The sequence below is a fragment of the Apus apus genome, chromosome 6 (assembly GCF_020740795.1).
Source record: "Apus apus isolate bApuApu2 chromosome 6, bApuApu2.pri.cur, whole genome shotgun sequence".
Taxonomy (NCBI): Eukaryota; Metazoa; Chordata; class Aves; order Apodiformes; family Apodidae; genus Apus; species Apus apus.
The window spans coordinates 37,747,027-37,768,303 of NC_067287.1; the positions used below are offsets into that span (position 1 = coordinate 37,747,027).

General features: G+C 60.2%; 1 protein-coding gene across 1 annotated transcript in view; it reads left to right on the forward strand.

Annotated features, from left to right (window-relative positions):
• Positions 1-17,011: 17,011 nt before the first annotated feature.
• SH3BP4 (SH3 domain binding protein 4) overlaps positions 17,012-21,277 on the forward strand; it is a 37,709-nt gene continuing 33,443 nt past the window's right edge. The window contains exon 1 of the mRNA XM_051623792.1: positions 17,012-17,064. The gene's annotated coding sequence lies outside the window, so the exon portion shown is untranslated. The remainder of the gene's footprint in view (positions 17,065-21,277) is intronic.

Below are 21,277 nucleotides of genomic sequence, written 5' to 3' on the forward strand. Positions count from 1 at the left end.
CCAGGTAAAAATCTCGAGACTTTCCTGCCCTCAGTAAATGATCCACCAGGCTTGTCTAACCAAGAGTTTTATGGATGGTGACATGAATATTAATGGAGAATGAGTTAAAGAGCCCAGGGAAGCGTGACCCTGGTCAGGAAAGGTGATCACACCTGCACTTTCCAGGAGGTGGTTGCCCTGGAATCACCTGGAAGGGCTGCAGGGGAGGGAGGCTGCTCGTTGCCAAGGAGATGGTGTCAGTTTGATGAGGGTCCCTGGAGATCCTTTCCCAGGATGCTGGGGTGACTGGAAATGCCACTCGAGCCAGATGTGGTGTTTGGGGATGGGTAAAATATGGAGCTGAGTCGTTTCTTCAGGACTGAGACAAGGTGGGAGGGTCTGGAAGTGGGTGATACAGGCACCTGAAAGCCCTTTGGGACTTGTGCCAGGTCTGGAAGGGATGTCCCATTGCCTCCTGTCTGAGGAGGGTCACAGCTCCTTCCTGGGGCTGGCCAAGTCCACCAGGAGATCCAGATCTCTTGCCCTGGTGGCCCAGCCTGTCCCAGAGGGGTTGGATTCAATGGCTGAGATCCTGGAGGACCCCAAAGAGCCAAAGTCCTGCTAGGTTAGGAAGGACTAATATGCTTCCAAGCAAGTGTGGACCTAAATATACCTACAAACTTCCAAAACCATGTGCAAATACATATAAAAATGACATTTGTCTGACAAAGAACAGTTGATATGTTTGAATGAACTGACTCCAGAAGCCCACGAGCTCTCCCTGGAATAAGGACTGAACTTTCCCTTCCCATTATCCACGTTTCTCCCATGGATTTTGCTGGCCTGTTTCCCTGCAGCCTGGAGCCAGTGAAGGAGGTGACCAGGGGAGTGAGACATGCCCAGAACCTGCAGGCAAACTGGCAGGCTTCCCACTCTGCTGGTGATTGACTGGGATCTTCCAGGAAGCCTACATGGGGGGGGAAAGGATGGGCAGCAAAGCTGGGAATGGCGTTGGGAGGAAAGGAGCAGAGGGATGGAGTCTTGGCATCTATCTCAGATTTCTGCTTTTCTGATGTTTCACATCAGGGGGGAGGATTTGGGGGGGTTTTTTTAGTTTTCTGGCAAGCTGAGGTGTGGTAAAGGAGCCACCTGGCTGTGCTCAGGGAGACCATCTGTAGGGAAGCAAATGATTCAGCTCGTGTCTTTAATCCTTGGAAGTGTCTTCTGCTAAATAGTGGATGTACCTGGCACCTCCTTCCTGCTCAGCTGGGGCTTCCACGGGGTGGGAAGATGAAGCCACCAAGGGAAACTGAACAGTTTGTCATAGAAACGTTTCTCTGCCTACTCTGTGTCTTTAGAGCTGAAAGGAAAAAAAAAAAAAGGGGATTTAGGCTCAAATCAAACAGGTTCATAGACTCATGGAACCCCAGAGTGGTTTGGGTTGGAGGGACCTTAAAGATCATCTAGATCCAACCACCCTGCGTGGGCAGGGACACCTCCCTCCAGCCCAGGCTGCTCCAAACCCCACATTAGATCCTTCAGCATCTCCAGGAATGGGGCAGCCACCTTGAAGATGGTTGAATGGATCATCTGGGTGGTCATCAAGGTCCCTTCCCACCCAAACCATTCCATGATCTAAAGCTCATCCAGTCCCAACCTCCCTGCCATGGGGCAGGGACACCTCCCACCAGCCCAGGCTGCTCCAAGCCCCATCCAACCTGCCCTTCAACACTGCCAGGGATGGGGCAGCCACAGCTTCCCTGGGCAACCTGGGCCAGGCTCTCCCCACCCTCACAGCCAAGAATTTGGGTCCAAATAGGGGTGACATCTTGACCAGGCTGTGGCTCTAAGGGGTTCGGTTTCGTGCGGTGTGTCTGGAGCCCATCAAGGGAGCTGGAGAAATGCAGCTGAGCCCACTCAGGGACAACATCTCAGGCTCCACCATTTGGGCTGTGCCACCAAAATGTGTCTCCAGTGGTTTTCCCGAGGCAGGCGAGTGGAATTTCTCATGGCCACCCCCCAAAAAAAAACCAGTCGCCTCCACGGGTGGCGTTGAAGCCTGGTCTGGGAACTCTTCATCCCAGCAGGCAGCATCCCTCTGCCCTTGGCTGAGAAACCACCACCCAGTCCCCCTGCCCTTCCCCGGGGTCAGAAAAGACACCAAAAAGGCCTGAGGAGCCCCAGCATCCCCTGGGGAGGCTGCTCCTCCAGCACCCACTTCCCACCCCGACGGCACCAGCCCCAGCCTCGTGGTGTTCAAGGCTGGGATCAAAGTCAGTCCTTGCTTTCCTGTTTGTCCCAGCTCCTGAGGAGCTGCTGGGGCCAGGCAGGAGCAAGGAACGTGCTCTCAGGGAGCTGAAAGCCTTTTGAAGCCAGGACAGGGAGGGGTGAGGGGCACGTCTGGTGTTTCCCCAGCTCCTCTGGGCTGGGGGGAGACTTCCCTCAGCTCCAGAGCTTGGCCCCGAGAAAGGAGCTGGGTGCTTGGGGTGTCCAGATCTCTGTGTCTGCAAAGCCTCAGCTCTCCACAGAGCCCTGGGAGAAAGAATTCCCAGGAAAAGTGGTGCTGGTTCTATCAGTTGCAGCGTGTGTGTGTGTGGGGGGGGGTTGGGATGGTGTGCTTATGATTTTGAAGGTTGTGTTTCTGCACCAGCTGAAAGCCTGAGGAGATGGGGGGGCAGCACCATCTGCAGCCAGTCTCTGTCCTCCTGTCCCTCCCTGCAGCTGCCCTTGAAGCTCCAGAGGGTGATGTGGGCCAACCCGTCCCTCACGACCTGGGAAAAGGCTTTTGGGTCCAGGTTACTCTGCTTGCAGGCTTTTTGTGACTGGTTTGTATTGGTCCAGCCAGAGCCAGAGCCAGCCCCACCGACCCCAGGGAGCTTCAGCCAAGGGTTAGTTGATGTGGGGAGACCTTAGAGCATCTTCCAGGGCCTGAAGGGGCTCCAGGAAAGCTGGGGAGGGGCTTGGGACAAGGGCAGGGAGGGATGGGATGAGGGGGATGGATGAAAAGTGGAAGAGGGGAGATGTAGGTGAAATATTAGGAGGAAACTCTTTGCTGTGAGGGTGGTGAGACCCTGGCCCAGGTTGCCCAGGGAAGCTGTGGCTGCCCCATCCCTGGCAGTGTTGAAGGGCAGGTTGGATGGGGCTTGGAGCAGCCTGGGCTGGTGGGAGGTGTCCCTGCCCATGCAGGGGGGTTGGGACTGGGTGATGTTAAGGTCCCTTCCAACCCAAATTGCTCTGGGATTCCATGATGCTATCAGCTCGGCCTGAGATGTTTCTACCACAAAGCTGTCAAAACAGATTTCCTCCGATGGGGCTGACCAGAAGACCCAGCAGAAGCATTTCATCCACCTCTGGGTGCTGCAAGCAAACCTCAGAGGCAGGAGAGCTTGGCTGGAGATGAGAAACCTTCTCCCGTGACGGGAGGTTACGAACCTCTCTTACCTGCTTGGGTTTCATCCCAAGCAGCCTGACGTGGCCACAGCTGCTCAGGCCACACAGCCTGTCCCCAAGCCCTGGGGGAGGCAGATGGAGCAAGGGCTGGGGGTGCTGCAGGGGGACAGGCAGCCCTGCCACCCCCAGCTCCGAGGGGTGGGATGGGGCAGCAGCAGCAGGCAGGGGATGAAGCTGTGTGGTTGGAGTCTTGGCTCTTCCAGGATCACAGATGGGGTCTTTGCATCCCCCGGGGCTGGGGTGGCAAGGTGCTCCTCATGCCCCTGGGTGGGGAGAGGGGTGGAAGGAGGAAGGCAGGGAGGGAAGGTGCCAGCGTTAAAGCCCCGGGGAATTTAACAGCAGATCCTGCTGCCAACGTGCAAGCAAACACCTGTGGGAACCTGTCAGCCCTGGCCAAGGTCATAGGATCACAGGATCCCAGCCTGGTTTGGGTTGGAAGGGACCTTCAAGACCATCCAGATCCAACCCCCTGCATGGGCAGGGACACCTCCCACCAGCCCAGGCTGCTCCAAGCCCCATCCAACCTGCCCTTCAACACTGCCAGGGATGGGGCAGCCACAGCTTCCCTGGGCAACCTGGGCCAGGCTCTCACCACCCTCACAGCCCAGAATTTCTCCCTAATATCCCACCTACATCTCCCCTCTTTCAGCTTGAATCTGTGCCCCCATCACTCCCTGCCCTTGTAAATAATCCCTCTCCAACCTCACCCAGTTCCTCTCCTCACTGAGACATTTCCAGGTTCCTTCTGCTCAACCCAGATGTTATTCAACACACAATTTTTTTTTTTGCCAAGACATGTTTCTCCTCCACGTTGCCATGCTTTGGTCAGATTTGGTTGTACTTAACCTCCTCAGGGAGGAGAGCAGCCTGCCACCCAGTGTGGTGGCTTGGACCTCATCCTCTGCAAGCATCAGGAGCACTGGAAGCTCATAAGAGGTTGATACCCATCAGTTATGAGAGCCAGGGGGAAGAATTTGCATGGACTTCACCTTCAGAAGATGGCAGAGGGCTTCCCAGGGATACCTGGGGGATGTGGTCCCTGGGCCAGCAGGCTTCCAGCCCCGGCCAGGTGGCAGGACCCAAGAAGTGCTCTACCCTTGACTTGGTGTCGGGACACCTGCCAAAAATTTGCCAGTGGAGAACCTGTTATTCCTGCTGCTTTGCTTTGTAGCTGGAGTCTCAGCAGGAAGGGCAGGGCCACGGGGGAGGTTTCTGCACCCCGTGGAACATGGAGGCCCCCAGAAAGCCACTGAGATGCATCATTTCTGAGCCACGGGAGCCCCAGCATCACTCGTGGTGGGTCCAAGCACTGTCAGAGGCAACAATAAGGTGGGAAACAGGTTTCAGGGGAACTCCCTTTCCATCCCTGTGCCTTCCTGCAGGGAGCCAGGGGGCTGCAGACCTTGCAGACAGGGTGGCAAGGAGATGCCACCAGACAGGCTCCAGCCATGGGTCTGACCCTCAGCAGGTCTGCAAAGTGTGGGCAGCAGGAGCAGGGCAGGGATCATCATCCCCCTGTGCTGGGCACTGGGGAGGGGGCACCTCCAATCCTGGGGGCAGGGCTGGGCCCCTCAGCACAAGAAGGACATGGAGGGGCTGGAGCGTGTCCAGGGAAGGGCAAGGGAGCTGGGGAAGGGGCTGGAGCAGAAGGAGAAGGGGCTGGAGAACTTGTGAGGAGCAGCTGAGGGAGCTGGGGGTGTCCAGCGTGGAGACCAGGAGGTGAGGGGAGACCTGCTGGCTCTGCAGCTGCTGAGAGGAGGTTGGAGCCAGGGGGGTCGGGCTCTGCTCCCCAGGAACAAGTGATGGGACAAGAGGAAACGGCCTCAAGTTGTGCCAGGGGAGGCTGAGGTTGGATCTGGGGAACAATTCCTTCCTGGCAAGGGTTGTCAGACCCTGGCCCAGGCTGCCCAGGGTGGAATCCCCATCCCTGGGGGGGTTTCCAAGCCCTGGAGATGGTGCTGAGGGACATGGGGCAGTGATGGCCTGGGCAGGGCTGGGTGAGCAGTTGGACTGGATGATTTTAAAGGTCTTTCCAACCAAAAAGACTCCATGAGAGCCCTGCTCACACACTGAGGCTGGCAGTGAAAACCAGGCAGGAATTTCACCGCAGGCTTCCAAGAAACCCACGTTTTGCCCCAAAGCCTCAAGCCAAGGCTGCTGCTCCTGGGCAGCCCCAGCACAGAGCCCAGCCCCTGTGTCCTCTCCTCCTGCTGCCCACCAGCACACAACCAACCCAACTGGTCAGTTCCCAACCTCTAGCCCCAGGTTTTTTTTTTGCCTGCTTTTCAAAGGCAAACGGTGCCTTTCTTGCTGGTGGGGACTTTTCTGATGGGCCCTCAGGGGCAAGCTCAGCTTCTGGGCTGGTGAAGAACCCACCTGGAGAACCCCAGGGGCCCTGGGAAGTGAAATGAGGGCCAGCTGGAAAAGCAGAGCACTGGGCATGTGAGAGAAATGCCCCTTTAAAGAAATGCTGGAGAAAAAGGAGTGAATCATGGACTCTTAGAAGATGGAGAGGGGGGGGGGGGAAAAATAGTCATCATATAGACCTGAGTGCTTTCTGTTCTTCTCTCTGTGCTCAGGAGAAAGGAATTCAGGCTCTGGGAGTGCATTTGGGAGAGGAAGCAAAGCAAAAAAGTGCCTGTGACTTTGTTTCTTTGCAGGGCAGCCTGAGCAAAGGGCTGGATCCGCCGTGACCTTGAAGCATCATGAAGCATTTGAAGCATCATGAAGCATTTGAAGCATCATGAAGCATTGAAAAGCAAATCCAGAGCTAGAGAGAGGGAGGGTGTTCCCCCAGGGGAGAGGGGGCACCCAGCTCTGGGTGAGGAACAGCCCTGTGGTTACCTCCTGTGGGTTAAACCTGATCCAGGCAGCTCTTCCTACAAGCCCCCCCTTTTGTTGGAGGAGGTGCAGTGGGTTTTTGGGGGGCTCTGCAGAGCAGCCCCTGGGGTGCCCCTGAGGTTGGTCATTGGATAAGGAGCTACCCTGACCCCTGGTGCTCGTGGCTTTGGGAGGTAACCCCTAGGGCATCACTCCTGGTGGTTGCCCAAGTGTCCTCAGGGGGCTTGGCTGCTCCAGGGAGGTGGTGGGGAGCAGGGGGTGCCTTGTCCAGGTGGGAGAGGTTGTGGGTTTGCAGGTGGGTATGGATTTAGAAGCCACCACACACACCAGCATCACTCCATCGTCCCCCAGTTGTCCCCAGCAATAAGTGACCCCAGTTTTCTCTCAGAGGCAGCTGTGGGGGGAGAGAGACCTGAAGGCAGTGGGAGAGATGGGGGGGAAAGGGGTGGTGGGGCTGGAAGCCCCTGGGGAGAGAGCACTTGGGTGAGGGTGGCAGCAGGGATTGGAGAAGCCAGGGTTAAGAAGAAGAGGAAGGACTGCAAGTCTGCAGGGATCTGGTGTGGAAGAGTCTTGGGAGCCCTCTGGGTCCTGGCTGAGCTCAGCATCTCTAGGATGAGACCTCCACCCCCCCCAGAGCCACACCCGGGTCCCACACAAGGCTTTGGCTTGTCAGAGGAGGAGCAAAATCAAGACCTTGCTCCTGCCTGGTGGTGAAATATCCCTCAACACCATGAGGAGGAAAAGAAGCTGCATCACCAGCAGCGTGGCCAGCAGGTCAAGAGAGGGGATCCTCCCCATCTGCTCTGCTCTGGGGAGACCCTCCTGCAGGGCTGGGGCCAGTTCTGGGGTCCCCAACACCAGAAGGATGTGGAGCTGTTGGAGAGAGGCCAGAGGAGGCCACGGAGATGATGGGAGGGCTGGAGCAGCTCTGCTCTGGAGCCAGGCTGGGAGAGTTGGGGTGTTCAGCCTGGAGAAGAGAAGGCTCCAGGGAGACCTGAGAGCACCTTCCAGTGCCTGAAGGGGCTCCAGGAAAGCTGGGGAGGGGCTTGGGACAAGGGCAGGGAGGGAGAGGACAAGGGGTGATGGATTAAAACTGGCAGAGGGGAGATTTTAGATGAGATCTTAAGAAGAAATTCTTTCCTGTGAGGGTGGTGAGAGCCTGGCCCAGGTTGCCCAGGGAAGCTGTGGCTGCCCCATCCCTGGCAGTGTTGAAGGGCAGGTTGGATGGGGCTCGGAGCAACCTGTTCTAGTGGATCAGGTCTCTCCCAACCCAAACCAGGCTGTGATTCAGTGCAGCAATCCCTGCAAATCCCATAACCAATTTTTCAGCTGGCTGGGGGCAGAGGCTGGAGGTGAGACCCCATCTCTCCTCTCTCAACCTCACGTCAAGGTTGACAGCCACGCATCCAGGGACATTTGTCTCTCTCTGAAGCCACCACAAACAGCAGCAGTTTCCCCCTCCCTGTTGGCCCTGGCACTTTCTCCCCTGACACTGATAAATCAGACTCATCTCAGGGGTTGGTTTCAGACAGAGCTGTCATTTAGCCCGGGCAGTTTTCCTGCAGCTTCCGTCATTCTGTTGCCAGGAGAATCTTCACTGGGAACAAAAGCTGGTTTATGTTGTGCAAGGGGGGACACAGGGAGGGAAAGAAGCTCTCTGTGGGAAAAGGGTGGCCTTAACTTGTGGCTCGAGGCTTGGGGGGGTCCCAGGAAGGATCTGGGGAAGCTCACAGGGGCCCAGGAAGGATCTGGGGAAGCTCAGGGGGGCCCAGGAAGGATCTGGGGAAGCTCAGAGGGGTTCCAGGAAGGATCTAGGGAAGCTCAGAGGGACCTAGGAAGGATCTAGGGAAGCTCAGATGGACCTAGGAAGGATCTGGGGAAGTTCAGGGGGACCCAGGAAGGATCTGGGGAAGTTCAGGGGGACCCAGGAAGGATCTGGGGAAGCTCAGGGGGTCCCAGAAGGGATCCAGGGAAGCTCAGGGGGTCCCAGGAAGGATCTAGAGAAACTCAGGGGGACCCAGGAAGGATCTAGGAAGCTCAGGGGGTCCCAGGAAGGATCTGGGGAAGCTCAGAGGGACCTAGGAAGGATCTGGGGAAGCTCAGGGGGTCCCAGAAGGGATCCAGGGAAGCTCAGGGGGACCTAGGAAGGATGTAGGGAAGCTCAGAGGGGTTCCAGGAAGGATCTGGGGAAGCTCAGGAGGTCCCAGGAAGGATCTAGGGAAGCTCAGAGGGACCTAGGAAGGATCTGGGGAAGCTCAAGGGGTCCCAGAAAGGATCTAGGGATGATCAAGGGGTCCCAGAAAGGATCTAGGGATGATCAAGGGGTCCCAGGAAGGATCTAGGGAAGCTCAGACGGACCTAGGAAGGATCTGGGGAAGTTCAGGGGGTCCCAGAAAGGATCTGGGGAAGTTCAGGGGGACCCAGGAAGGATCTGGGGAAGCTCAGGGGGACCCAGGAAGTATGTAGGGAAGCTCAGAGGGGTTCCAGCAAGGATCTGGGGAATATCAGGGGGTCCCAGGAAGGATGTAGGGAAGCTCAGGGGGACCTAGGAAGGATCTAGGGAAGCTTAGAGGGGTCCCAGGAAGGATCTGGGGAAGCTCAGGGGGTCCCAGGAAGGATCTAGGGAAGCTCAGGGGGTCCCAGGAAGGATGTAGGGAAGCTCAGGGGGTCCCAGGGAGGATCTGGGGGTACAGAGGGTCCCATGAAGAATTTTGAGAAATCTGAAGGGGCTTTTTGGAGGGACCAGGAAGGATCTAGAGAGGCTTTTGGGGGGTCCCAGGAAGGAGCTTGCTGTGTCCAGCAGCACTTGGCTTTAGGCAGGCAGGGTGGGAGGTGTGGGCCAGGGCTTGTTGGGCTCCTGGGGTGAGGAGGGAAAAGGAGGAGGGCTGGTGGTTTGGTCTCTTTCAACTGGAAATGGTGTCAGAAGAAAGGGCTCCTGGCACAAGAGGGGGTGTTTTGGAGGGAGGGCTGTGGAAGCAAAGGTGTAGGTTTCACCTGGAGGAGCAGAGAAGGTGCCAGGCTGGTCCCCCAGGGGCCTCTCTCATCTCTCACCTCCTCCTCCCTCCTCTGCCCCTCCAGCCCTGCCAGGCACCAAGGGACAGGGAGCCCTGGCCTGGGCTTCCTGCTCCTCCTCAGCAGCTTCACCAGCCCCTGATCCCCTGCTGGGGAGATGGGAGCCTGGGAGGGGGGTCCCTGTCACCTCAGCAGCACCACACAGCGGGGCTCAGCAGCTGGCACGGGGGGCACCACTGATCCCACCCCCCACTGATCCCACCCCCCCACTGATCCCACCCCCCACTGATCCCACCCCACCACTGATCCCACCCCACCACTGATCCCACCCCCCACTGATCCCACCCCACCACTGATCCCACCCCACCACTGATCCCACCCCACCACTGATCCCACCCCACAACTGATGCCATCCTACAACTGATCCCATCCCACAAGTGTCCCCACCCCATCACTGATCCCATCCCACCACTGATCCCATCCCACAAGTGTCCCCACCCCACCACTGTCCCCATCCCACCACTGATCCCATCCCACCACTGTCCCCATCCCACCACTGATCCCACCCCACCACTGATCCCACCCCACCACTGATCCCATCCCACCACTGTCCCCATCCCACCACTGTCCCCATCCCACCACTGATCCCACCCCACCACTGATCCCACCCCACAACTGATCCCATCCCATCACTGATCCCATCCCACCACTGATCCCACCCCACAACTGATCCCACCCCACCACTGATCCCATCCCACCACTGATCCCACCCCACAACTGATCCCACCCCACCACTGGTCCCATCCCACCACTGTCCCCATCCCACCACTGATCCCATCCCACCACTGATCCCACCCCACCAGTGATCCCACCCCACAAGTGTCCCCATCCCACAACTGATCCCACCCCACAACTTACCCCATCCCACAAGTGTCCCCACCCCACAACTGATCCCACCCCACCACTGATCCCACCCCACAACTGATCCCATCCTACAACTGATCCCATCCCACAAGTGTCCCCACCCTACAACTGATCCCACCCCACAACTTACCCCATCCCACAAGTGTCCCCACCCCACCACTGATCCCACCCCCCACTGATCCCATCCCACCACTGATCCCACCCCACAACTTGCCCCACCCCACCACTGCTCCCACCCCACAACTGATCCCACCCCACCACTGCTCCCACCCCACAACTGCTCCCACCCCACCACTGCTCCCACCCCACAACTGCTCCCACCCCACCACTGCTCCCACCCCACCACTGCTCCCACCCCACAGCTGCTCCCACCCCACAACTTGCCCCGTCCCCCAACTTTTCCTTCCCCTTTGGCACCAACCGTTTCCTCAGTGCAGGCAGGGAGGGGGTGCCCCCCTGCAGCCCTCACCCCGTGGGGTGTGCCTGGGGGCTGCTGAGGCTGGAGGAGAAGCAGGAGCAGAGGCCAGACCTGCAGACACCAGGCAGGGAGCAGCTGCTTTCCCCTGCAGCTTTGCCAAGGGCTTGGAGATCTCCTGGGAAACCTGCAGCCTGTGGCTGGGGGGGGCAAAAGATAATCGGGGGGGGGGGTGTTGGAGGAGGAAATCTGCCCATCACCACCCAGAGTGACCTGATTCAGGAAAAGGAGAAGAAAATAAAATCCATTAGGGAAGCCTGGCAGAAGGAAGTCCATGCTTTGTTGGTCCCTTCCCAGGGCTTCTTGGTTGGGACCTCCAGTGGGTGATGATGGAGTTTTGGAGGGAGGAAGCTCTAGATCCATCATTCATCTTGTCTGCATCTTTTGTTGACTTTCTCCTCAGCATAAAACCTGAGCCTCCTGACCAAGCAGCTGGAAGTGCTGGAGATGCTCCTGAGCCCACCTTGCTCCCGGCCAGAGGATGAGAGTAAATAAAGAGCTGCAGCTTCCCAGGAATAGCTGGGCCATCTTCCTCCAGAGAAGACCTCCAAGAGGGATATCAGAACCCACCAGTGATCCCTACCTGTCAGGAATTCCCAGCAAGGGGAAGATTGGCCTGGAAGAGCTGACCCCGGGGAGGTTGTGCTAACGAAGCGTAATGAACTGGTTCTTGGCAGCCAAGCACTCCCTTCCCCAGCTCTGGAAAACAAGCTAGAGCAGGATCCAGGCCAAGGGATTTGCTGGAGTCCTCCCAAAATTGGAGGGTGGTGGAAAAAAAAAAAACAAAACCCCAAAAAACACTCCCTCCAGCTCATAGCAACGGGCTGCAACAAACTGGTGGGAGCTTGGAGACACCCACCCAGGGCCAGGGCTTTATTGGATTCCATGTGGGAAGGGGATTTCCCAGGGTTTAGATGTGGGGATGCTCCGGTCTGCAAGGTTTCAAGAGCTCAGTGTTGGTGGTTGAGCCACCACTTTGTCCATCAGAGCAGCCTCCTGCACCTCCAGCCCTGGTGAGGGGGTTGGTGGTGCTGGGTTTGGGGCTGGTTTGCAGGGCAGTTGGTTTCAGCCCTTGCACAGAATCCCAGGCTGGGTTGGGTCGGAAAGGGCCTTCAAGATCATCCATTTCAAAGCCCTCTGCATGGGCAGGGACACCTCCCACCAGGCCAGGTTGGCTCTAAGGTGAGCAGAGGACCAGCTTCTACCTGCCACTTCAAAGGCGGCATCAGAGCGAAGATGAGTCCTTCTCTTCCCAAAAGTCACATTCACGTCCCTGAGGAGCCCCGAGGAGAAGGAGTTGAGGGTGTTGGGTGATGAGAAGCTCACCATGAGCTGGCCATGTGAGCTGGTGGCCCAGAAACCAACCATGTCCTGGGCTGCATCACCAGCAGTGTGGCCAGCAGGTGATGGGAGGGGATCCTCCCCCTCTGCTCTGCTCTGGGGAGACCCCCCTTGCAGGGCTGGGGCCAGTCCTGGGGTCCCCAACACCAGAAGGATGTGGAGCTGTTGGAGAGAGGCCAGAGGAGGCCACAGAGATGATGGGAGGGCTGGAGCAGCTCTGCTCTGGAGCCAGGCTGGGAGAGTTGGGGTGTTCAGCCTGGAGAAGAGAAGGCTCCAGGGAGACCTGAGAGCACCTTCCAGTGCCTGAAGGGGCTCCAGGAAAGCTGGGGAGGGGCTTGGGACAAGGGCAGGGAGGGAGAGGACAAGGAGGAACAGTTTTAATCTAGAAGAGGGGAGATTGAGATGAATATAGGAAGAAATTCTTTGCTGTGAGGGTGGTGAGACCCTGGAACAGGCTGCCCAGGGAAGCTGTGGCTGCCCCATCCCTGGCAGTGTTGAAGGGCAGGTTGGATGGGGCTTGGAGCAGCCTGGGCTGGTGGGAGGTGTCCCTGCCCATGCAGGGGGGTGGGATCTGGATGATCTTGAAGGTCCCTTCCAACCCAACCCAGGCTGGGGTTCTGTGCTCCACGTGTCCCCCCAGCCCAGCCCTTCTCCTAAGCCCTTCTGAGGCCAACAGGGACAGGCACCTTCCAGTTCCCTGCCAGGGCTTGACAAACACCCTCGGCCCAGGCTCAGGGACCGGACTTCGGTCGAACTTTCGGATGGAATTCCTGCAAAATTCCCTCCCAGCACCGTATCCCAGCCTGACTGAGCTTGTTAGGACATCCTGTCCGGGTCTAATCGCTCACCAGTATCACTTCCTGAGGGCAGGGGAAAACGGGAATGGCACAGCCCCAGAGGTGGGATGGCTCTGCCTGCCTCTCTGGGGCCACAGCAGGAGCAGATGTGATGGGACAGAGGAGGTTGGAGAGGAGTAGGAGCCGAGCAGCTCCCCACACCTGCTGGAAGGACACTGAGGGAGCATCTTCTTCCAGCCCCGTGGGTTTTGGTCCCTGCCACATCCACCTCTCACCTGGCAACCTGATCCCCTTCTTTCTCTGAGCTGCTTCTGGGTGTGGCAGAACGTTCCTCATGAAGCAGAGCGAGGGAGGAGGTGCAGGGAGGGATGGACATCCCTCTGCCCCCAGCTTGGCCTGACCTTCCCCTCCAGCCACCTGCCCAAGGTGCATCCTCAGAGCAGGATGCACCAGGACGGGCAGAACTGCTGCTCTTCACCAACAGGTTGGAGGCACCAGTTCAGCTTCACCCTCCCTGGGTTGAGCACGGAGGGATCACAAGGCTGCTGAGCTGCCCTCGTTGGGAGGACCCAGAGATCTCCACCATCACCTCCAGGGCTCCAGCTCTTCAGGAGATGATCAGTGTGACTAAGAATAAAGGAGGGGGTTGGAAGGCAGAGGGAAAAAAGTCAATTCAAGCAGCACCAGGGACAGGAGAGGATGGTTGGGATCCACCCCTGACACAGGCTGATTGGTTTAAGAGCCAAACGGGACAATAGATGTTGTGAAACATCAGCTGGTTGCCATCAGAAGCTGCTGAGGCAGCAAGATGTGATCATTTAGCCTTTCTAATATGAAAATACGGAACGTGACAAGATGTTTTGGGACCTTACAGGGTGAGAGGGACACGAAGTTGGCCTAATGATGGATGAAGAAGCCAGAAGCTCAAGAGAGGAGCAAAGGAAACCTGGCCCTGTTGCAATGAGGGAACTGCAGGATCTCAGCACAAGAAAGAGCTAGACCTGTAGGAGAAGGTCCAGAGGAGGCCACCAAGATGATCCAAGGGCTGGAGCAGCTCTGCTCTGGAGCCAGGCTGGGAGAGTTGGGGTGTTCAGCCTGGAGAAGAGAAGGCTCCAGGGAGACCTGAGAGCACCTTCCAGTGCCTGAAGGGGCTCCAGGAAAGCTGGGGAGGGGCTTTTCACCAGAGAAGACAGTGATGGGACAAGGGGTGATGGTTTGAAACTGAGAGAGGGGAGATTGAGGTGAGATATGAGGAAGAAATTCTTCCCTCTCAGGGTGGTGAGGAGCTGGGATGGGTTGCCCAGGGAGGTTGTTGATGCCCCATCCCTGGAGGTTTTGAAGGGCAGGTTGGAGGAGGTTTTGTGCAGCCTGGGCTGGTGGTGGGTTCCCTGCTCATGGCAGGGGGGTTGGAACCTGATGGTCTTGAGGGTCCCTTCTAACCTCAATGGTTCCATGATCTGGAAAAACCCCAAACCTCCCAACACCAGGAACCAGCAGCTCCCAGGGGTGCTCTGAGGTGGTTCCACCCCTCCCAACAGAGGGTGGGCTGAGAGTGGGGAGGTTTAGGCCCCCCCCTCCCCAGGACCCTCAGCCCCCCTCCCTTCCAGGGCCTGTCTCCTGCTGCAAGCCTGGGCTCAGGAGGAGCCAACACCAGGAAGAGGAAATTTAATCATCGTGTCCCGATTCCAACCAGGAAAAAACAACAATGGGGGGTGGGAACAGCTTGGGGGGGGTGGGGGGGGCGTGTAGGTCTGTGTGCTCCTTCCATCCCCAGCCTTGCTCCTGGTGTCCTCTTCTCCTAAGGCACCCCCAGGGTGGGATGCTCAGTGAATCCGTCGGGATTTCACGAGGATGAAGCCTTTGGGTTTTTTTTTTGGGGGGGACACTTGGGCTGCCTGGGGGTTGGAGCCCCTGGGGGGGGCGGGGATGTCGGGTTGTGGGACCTGGGGCTTCGTGGGGAGTGAAGGTGGCGGGTCTGGGGTCTTCACCTGCACTGCCCCTTGCACCAGCACTGCCCCCCCCCAGCACTGCCCCTTGCACCAGCACTGCCCCCCCCAGCACTGCCCCTTGCACCAGCACTGCACCCCCCAGCACTGCCCCTTGAACCAGCATTGCCCCCCCCAGCACTGCCCCTTGCACAAGGACACTGCCCTGTGCACAAGCCTTCCCCCCAGCACTGCCTCTTGCACAAGCCCCCCCCGTGCACTGCCCCGTGCACAAGGACACTCCCCCCCGTGCACTGCCCCTTGCACCAGCACTGCCCCTTGCACAAGGACACTCCCCCCATGCACTGCCCCTTGCACAAGGACACCCCCCATGCAGTGCCCCTTGCACAAGCCCCCCTGCGTGCTGCCCCTTGCACAAGGACACTCCCCCAGTGCACTGCCCCTTGCACAAGGACACCCCCCCTGCACTGCCCCTTGCACAAGCCCCCCTGTATGCTGCCCCTTGCACAAGGACACTCCCCCAGTGCACTGCCCCTTGCACAAGGACACCCCCCCTGCACTGCCCCTTGCACAAGCTCCCCCCCCTGTGCACTGCCCCTTGCACAAGGATACTCCCCCCGTGCACAGCCCCTTGCACAATCCCCCCGTGCACTGCCCCTTGCACAAGCTCCCCCCGTGCACTGCCCCTTGCACAAGGACACTCCCCCCGTGCACTGCCCCTTGCACAAGCCCTGCCCCCAGCACTGCCCCTTGCACAAGGACGCCCCCCCCCGTGCACTGCCCCGTGCACAAGGACACTCCCCCCGTGCACTGCCCCTTGCACAAGACCTCCCCCCAGCACTGCCCCTTGCACAAACCCCCCGTGCACTGCCCCTTGCACACCCCCCCGTGCACTGCCCCTTGCACAAGCCCCCCCCCTGCACTGCCCCTTGCACAAGGACACTCCCCCTGTGCACTGCCCCTTGCACAAGCCCCCCCGTGCACTGCCCCTTGCACAAGCCCCCCCCTGTACACTGCCCCTTGCACAAGGACGCCCCCCCGTGCACTGCCCCTTGCTCAAGCCCCCTCGTGCACTGCCCCTTGCACAAGGACACTCCCCCTGTGCACTGCCCCTTGCACAAGGACACTCCCCCCGTGCACTGCCCCTTGCACAAGCCCCCCCACGTGCACTGCCCCTTGCACAAGCCCTCCCCTCAGCACTGCCCCTTGCACAAGGACAATCCCCCCGTGCACTGCCCCTTGCACAAGGACGCCCCCCCGTGCACTGCCCCTTGCACAAGGACGCCCCCCCCGTACACTGCCCCTTGCACAATCCCCCCATGCACTCTCCCTTGCACAAGATCCCCCGGTGCACTGCCCCTTGCACAAGCCCTCCCCCCAGCACTGCCCCTTGCACAAGCCCCCCTGTGCACTGCCCCTTGCACAAGGACACTCCCCCCGTGCACTGCCCCTTGCACAAGGACACCCCCGTGCAGTGCCCCTTGCACAAGGACACTCCTCCCGTGCACTGCCCTGTGCACAAGCCCCCCCGTGCAGTGCCCCTTGCACAAGGACACTCCTCCCGTGCACTGCCCTGTGCACAAGCCCCCCCGTGCACTGCCCCTTGCCAACAGGACAATCCCCCCCGTGCACAAGCCCCCCCCGTGCAGTGCCCTTTGCACAAGAGGACATCTCCCCCCCGTGCACCAAGCGACACTCCCCCAGCACCTGCCCTTGCACAAGGACACTCCCCCGTTGTTGCACTGCACCTTGCACAAGGACCCTCCCCCCATGCACTTGCCCCTGTGCACAAGTCCCCCGTTGCACTGCCCATGCAACAAGCCCCCCCTCGTGCACTGCCCCTCGCACAAGCCCCCCGTGCACTGCCCTTTGCACAAGCCCCCCCCGTGCACTGCCCTTTGCACAAGTCCCCCCGTGCACTGCCCCTTGCACAAGCCCCCCTCGTGCACTGCCCCTTGCACAAGGACACTCCCCCCGTGCACTGCCCCTTGCACAAAGACACTCCCCCCGTGCACTGCCCCTTGCACCAACAGTGCCCCCCCCCAGCACTGCCCCTTGCACAAGGACACTCCCCCCGTGCACTGCCCCTTGCACAAGGACACTCCCCGCCCCCCAAGCCCTGCCCCTCACACCAGACCCCCCCCCCGCCTCCGCCTCCCCCCCCCCCCCGGGCCCGCCCCCACCCCGGACGTCAGGCGGGCGCTCCCGGCGGGGCCGCGCGGGGTCCGGGCGCTGCCGGTCCCGGAGCCGGTCCCGGTCCCGCTCCCGGTGCCGGAGCCGGCGGGGCGGGAAGGAGGAGGTAAGAGCCGGGCTGTGCGGCGGGGGGGTCCCGGGGGAAAGTTTGTGGGAGCCCCCGCTTCCCAGCCCCCGCCTCCCACCCTCCAGCCCCGGCTGGGAGCGCTGGGGAGCGGCGGGGGGAGCTCGGGTGGGTCCGGGGGAACCGGCGGTGGATGCGGCTCCTGCTGCTGCTGCTGCTGCTGCTGCTGCTGCTGCTGCTGCTGCTGCTGCTGCTGCTGTTGTTGTTGTTGTTGTTGTTGCTGCTGCTGCGGGGAGGGGGGAGCAGGGGCTGCGGGGCTGGGCATGGGGGTGTGGGGCGGGGGGGGGGGAGGTGGGCAGCGCCCCGAGAGGTTGCCGGGCAGGGCTGCGTGTGCAAGAGGCGTGTGCGGTGCCCGGGGGGTGCCCGGGGGGTGCCCCGCGGCTGCCACGCGTGCGTGACCGCGGGGGGGTCCCTGCTTGCTCCTCCCGAGGGGTCCCTGCTCCTCCCGAGGGGTCCCTGCTGCTTGGGGGTGCCCCTGCTCGCTGCTCCCGGGGTGCCCCTGCTCGCTGCTCCCGGGGTGCCCCTGCTCGCTGCTCCCGGGGGGTCCCTCTGCTCGCTGTTCCCGGGGTGCCCCTGCTGCTTGGGGGTGCCCCTGCTGCTTGGGGGTGCCCCTGTTTGCTGCTCCCGCGGGGTCCCTCTGCTCGCTGCTCCCGGGGTGCCCCTGCTGCTTCTGGGGTGCCCCTGCTGCTTGGGGGTGCCCCTGCTCGCTGCTCCCCGGGGTGCCCCTGCTGCTTCTGGGTGCCCCTGCTGCTTCTGGGGTGCCCCTGCTGCTCCCGGGGGGTCCCTGCTGCTTGTGGGTGCCCCTGCTTGCTGCTCCCCGGGGGGTCCCTGCTGCTTCTGGGGAGACCCTGCTGCTTGGGGGTGCCCCTGCTTGCTGCTCCCGGGGGGTCCCTGCTTGCTGCTCCCCGGGGGTCCCTGCTGCTCCCCGGGGGTCCCTGCTGCTTCTGGAGAGACCCTGCTGCTTGGGGGTGCCCCTGCTCGCTGCTCCCGGGGGGGTCCCTGCTCGCTGCTCCCGGGGGGTCCCTGCTCGCTGCTCCCGGGGGGGTCCCTGCTCGCTGCTCCCGGGGGGGTCCCTGCTTGCTGCTTCTGGGGTGCCCCTGCTGCTTGGGGGTGCCCCTGCTTGCTGCTCCCGGGGGGTCCCTGCTTGCTGCTCCTGGGGGGTCCCTGCTGCTTCTGGGGAGACCCTGCTGCTTGGGGGTGCCCCTGCTCCCCGGGGGTGCCCCTGCTTGCTGCTCCCGGGGTTCTGACCCGTCCCACCAGCCCTCCTGTCCCGCATCCATGGCTGGAGGGGCCAGGCTGGGTTTTCATGGGATGGTTTGGGTGGGAAAAGACCTCTCGGATCATCCAGTCCCATCGTCACCCCAGGCCACCCCTGCCCCGTGTCCCTCAGCACCACATCTCCAGGGCTTGGAAACCCCTCCGGGGATGGGGACTCCCTGGGCCAGGCCCTGACAACCCTTTCCAGGAAGGAATTGTTCCCCAGATCCAATCTCAACCTCCCCTGGAGCAACTTGAGGCTGTTTCCTTCTTTCCTTTCTGGTCTGGTGGGCCGGGGCTGAGCCCTTCCCGGGGAGCTTGGGGCTGTTTTTAGCAGCCTTGTCTGGAATTTATTTTCCAGGAAGGTTTGCATGGTCAGAGGTCACCAGTGTCGTGGTGTCCCTGACCTCTTTGCTCCCTGCTGGCTGCTCGGGGAAGGGGGGTTGTTTTGCAAGCAAGGGGGGGGTTAGTCAAAGCTTGGTTGCTGCAGCAGCAAGTTGTGGCTGCCCCATCCCTGGAGGTGTCCAAGGGCAGGTGGGATGGGGCTTGGAGCAACCTGGGCTGGTGGGAGGTGTCCCTGCCCCATGGCAGGGGGGTTGGATCTGGGTGATCTGATGAATCTGGATGACTTCAGGTCCCTTCCAACCCCAGGGGTGTGGGTTGGGTGGCTGGCAGGATGGTGTTTGGTGGGAGAGGTGGGCTCGTGCAGAAGGTGTGTTAGAGGGGGACATGGATGGAGGGGTGAGACTTGCAGCCTCAGGCTGAGGTGCTGGGGTACCCCTTTGGGGTTTTTTTTTTGGGGGGGGGGAGATCCCTGGCCATAAAGCTGTTCAGGAGCAAACATTTCAGCCACGAGAGCAGCTCAGCAGAGCTTCAACTCACAGCCACTTCAGTTGGAAGGGGGGTGGTGGCCACCGCGACGCTGTGTTTGTCCCTCTGCCCCACACAAAGCTGCTCCAGACCCAGGCCTCTAGAAAGGGGACGTGGGATGGATGCAAGAGCCTGCAGATGCTGAGGAAGGGTGTGCGATTCCCACCGTTGTCCCTCCGGCCTGACCTTCCTGGCTGACACGACCTGAGAGGGGCAGTCATTAAGCTGGGGCTGCTAACGAGCAGAGCAGCAGCGCGGGAGGAGCGCGTTGCGTGGACGAGTTGCTCCCTCCGTGGGTAGAGAGCCAAGTGTCCCCCTGGCCTCTGGGAGAAGGGCTCGTCCCCCTTGCTGCTCCCTGTGCTGAAGCCAGTCAGAAAAGAAACTGCAGGAAGAAGAACATTTGTCCTCCTGGGATGTCCTGGAGCCCTGAGCGTTTGTGTCTCAGCCTTGGCTTTTATCCCCTGCACGGGTGTCCTCAGGCAGCAGCTCCCTTAGCACCTTTGCTCTCCACTTTTCCCCCTGCCCTTGTTGGCTCCTTTTTCCCCCCCCACTTCCTTCTCCCACCCTTCCCAGAGGTCAGACACTTGCAGGGATCACTCTGCACTCCCCACGGGGAGCAAGAACCCCCAGCCAGGAGCACCACGAGGACGCAGCCTCCTCGCAACGCTCGCTGCTCCCCCCCCCCCGTGCCACGAAACCTGTCTGGGTTTCCTTCTGCTGGCCAAGAGGCCAGCTTTCCATAAATACACACCTATCTTTCCAAAATAACTCAGATGGGGCTGTGGAAGAGCACGTGCCTTTCGAAACCAGCCGCGTTGTTACTTATCAAATCAAGTCCGAGCGGCGCGGAGCGATCGCTCCCCTCTGGGCTCGACGTCCTCGTTATGTTTGCCCCTTAATGAGGGGAAAACTGGTTGGCCAAGCAAAATATTTGTCTTAGCCTGGCGGGGTTGGTTCAGAAGAGCTGGCCTCCTTCTCGAGGGGGTGGTTTAGATGCTGCATTTTTCATTGTCTTGGGTTTTTTTCGATGAGGAGAAGACGACAAAGCGGCGCGAAGCTTCTGGTGGCCTCTCTGTGCCCAGGGAGCTGGCAGCTCTGGAGGTCAGGAGGTGGAGGGGAATTTGCATCCTCCTCTTGTTGTCTGCTTTTCAAGAGGGCTGCAGGTTGCCTTCTGGGCTGGTGGGTGGATTTCTGAGGCCGAAGCCGATGCAAACAGCCCCGCCTCGGGAGCCTCTCCGCCTCAGGTTGGGCACCTGCCGCCTTCTCTCCTTTCCCAAGTGCTTTCTCGAAAGCACCTGAGCTTGGCAAGCTGCCCGGGGGAGGTGCTGAGGAGGTGGGAAGGGTTTCCAGCAGGTCGGAAGGGTTTCCAGCAGGTTGGAGGTTTGCAAGCCAAGGGTTGAGCGTTTCATGTGTGTTGGCTGTGGGTGGCCCTTGCTGGATGCTCAGGCACCAAGTTGGAAGGGTGTCCACGGTGGTGGAAGGGTGTCTCCAGCAGAAAAGGTGTTCTCCAGGCAGAGGATTCAGCATCTCTTGCTCGTGTTGGCCGTGGATGGTCCTCGCTGGATCTTCTGGCACCCAGCAGTGTGGTGGGAAGATGTCCAAGGTGGTGGAAGGGTGTCTACAGCAGTGGTGTGGTATCCATGGCAGTGGAGGGGTTCCCCGAGCAGAGGGTTGAGCACCTCTAGCATGTTGGCTGTGGATGGTCCTGACTGGGTGTTTCAAGCACACAGTAGCAGCGTGGGGAGATGTCCCCAGGGGTTGGAAAGGTTGTCCACGGCAGTGGTGGGGTGTCCACAGCAGTAGAGGTGTTATCCAGGCAGAGGGCTGAGCATCTCCTGCCTGTTGGCTGTGGATGGTCCTTGGTGGACTCGTTCAGGCTGCTCCCTGAAATCTGCAGAATGGGATTTGGGCTGAAAAACCACAAAACCAGTGTCCCCCCCCCCACCCAGCACTGTTCCATGCAGGGCCTGCTCCTGGTCCCTGTGCCAGCAGAGGACAATTCCCTTTTGCTGGCTCGTTGGGACCAGTCGTGGCGTTCACCCCGCGTTGGGAAACATCCAGAGCTCTG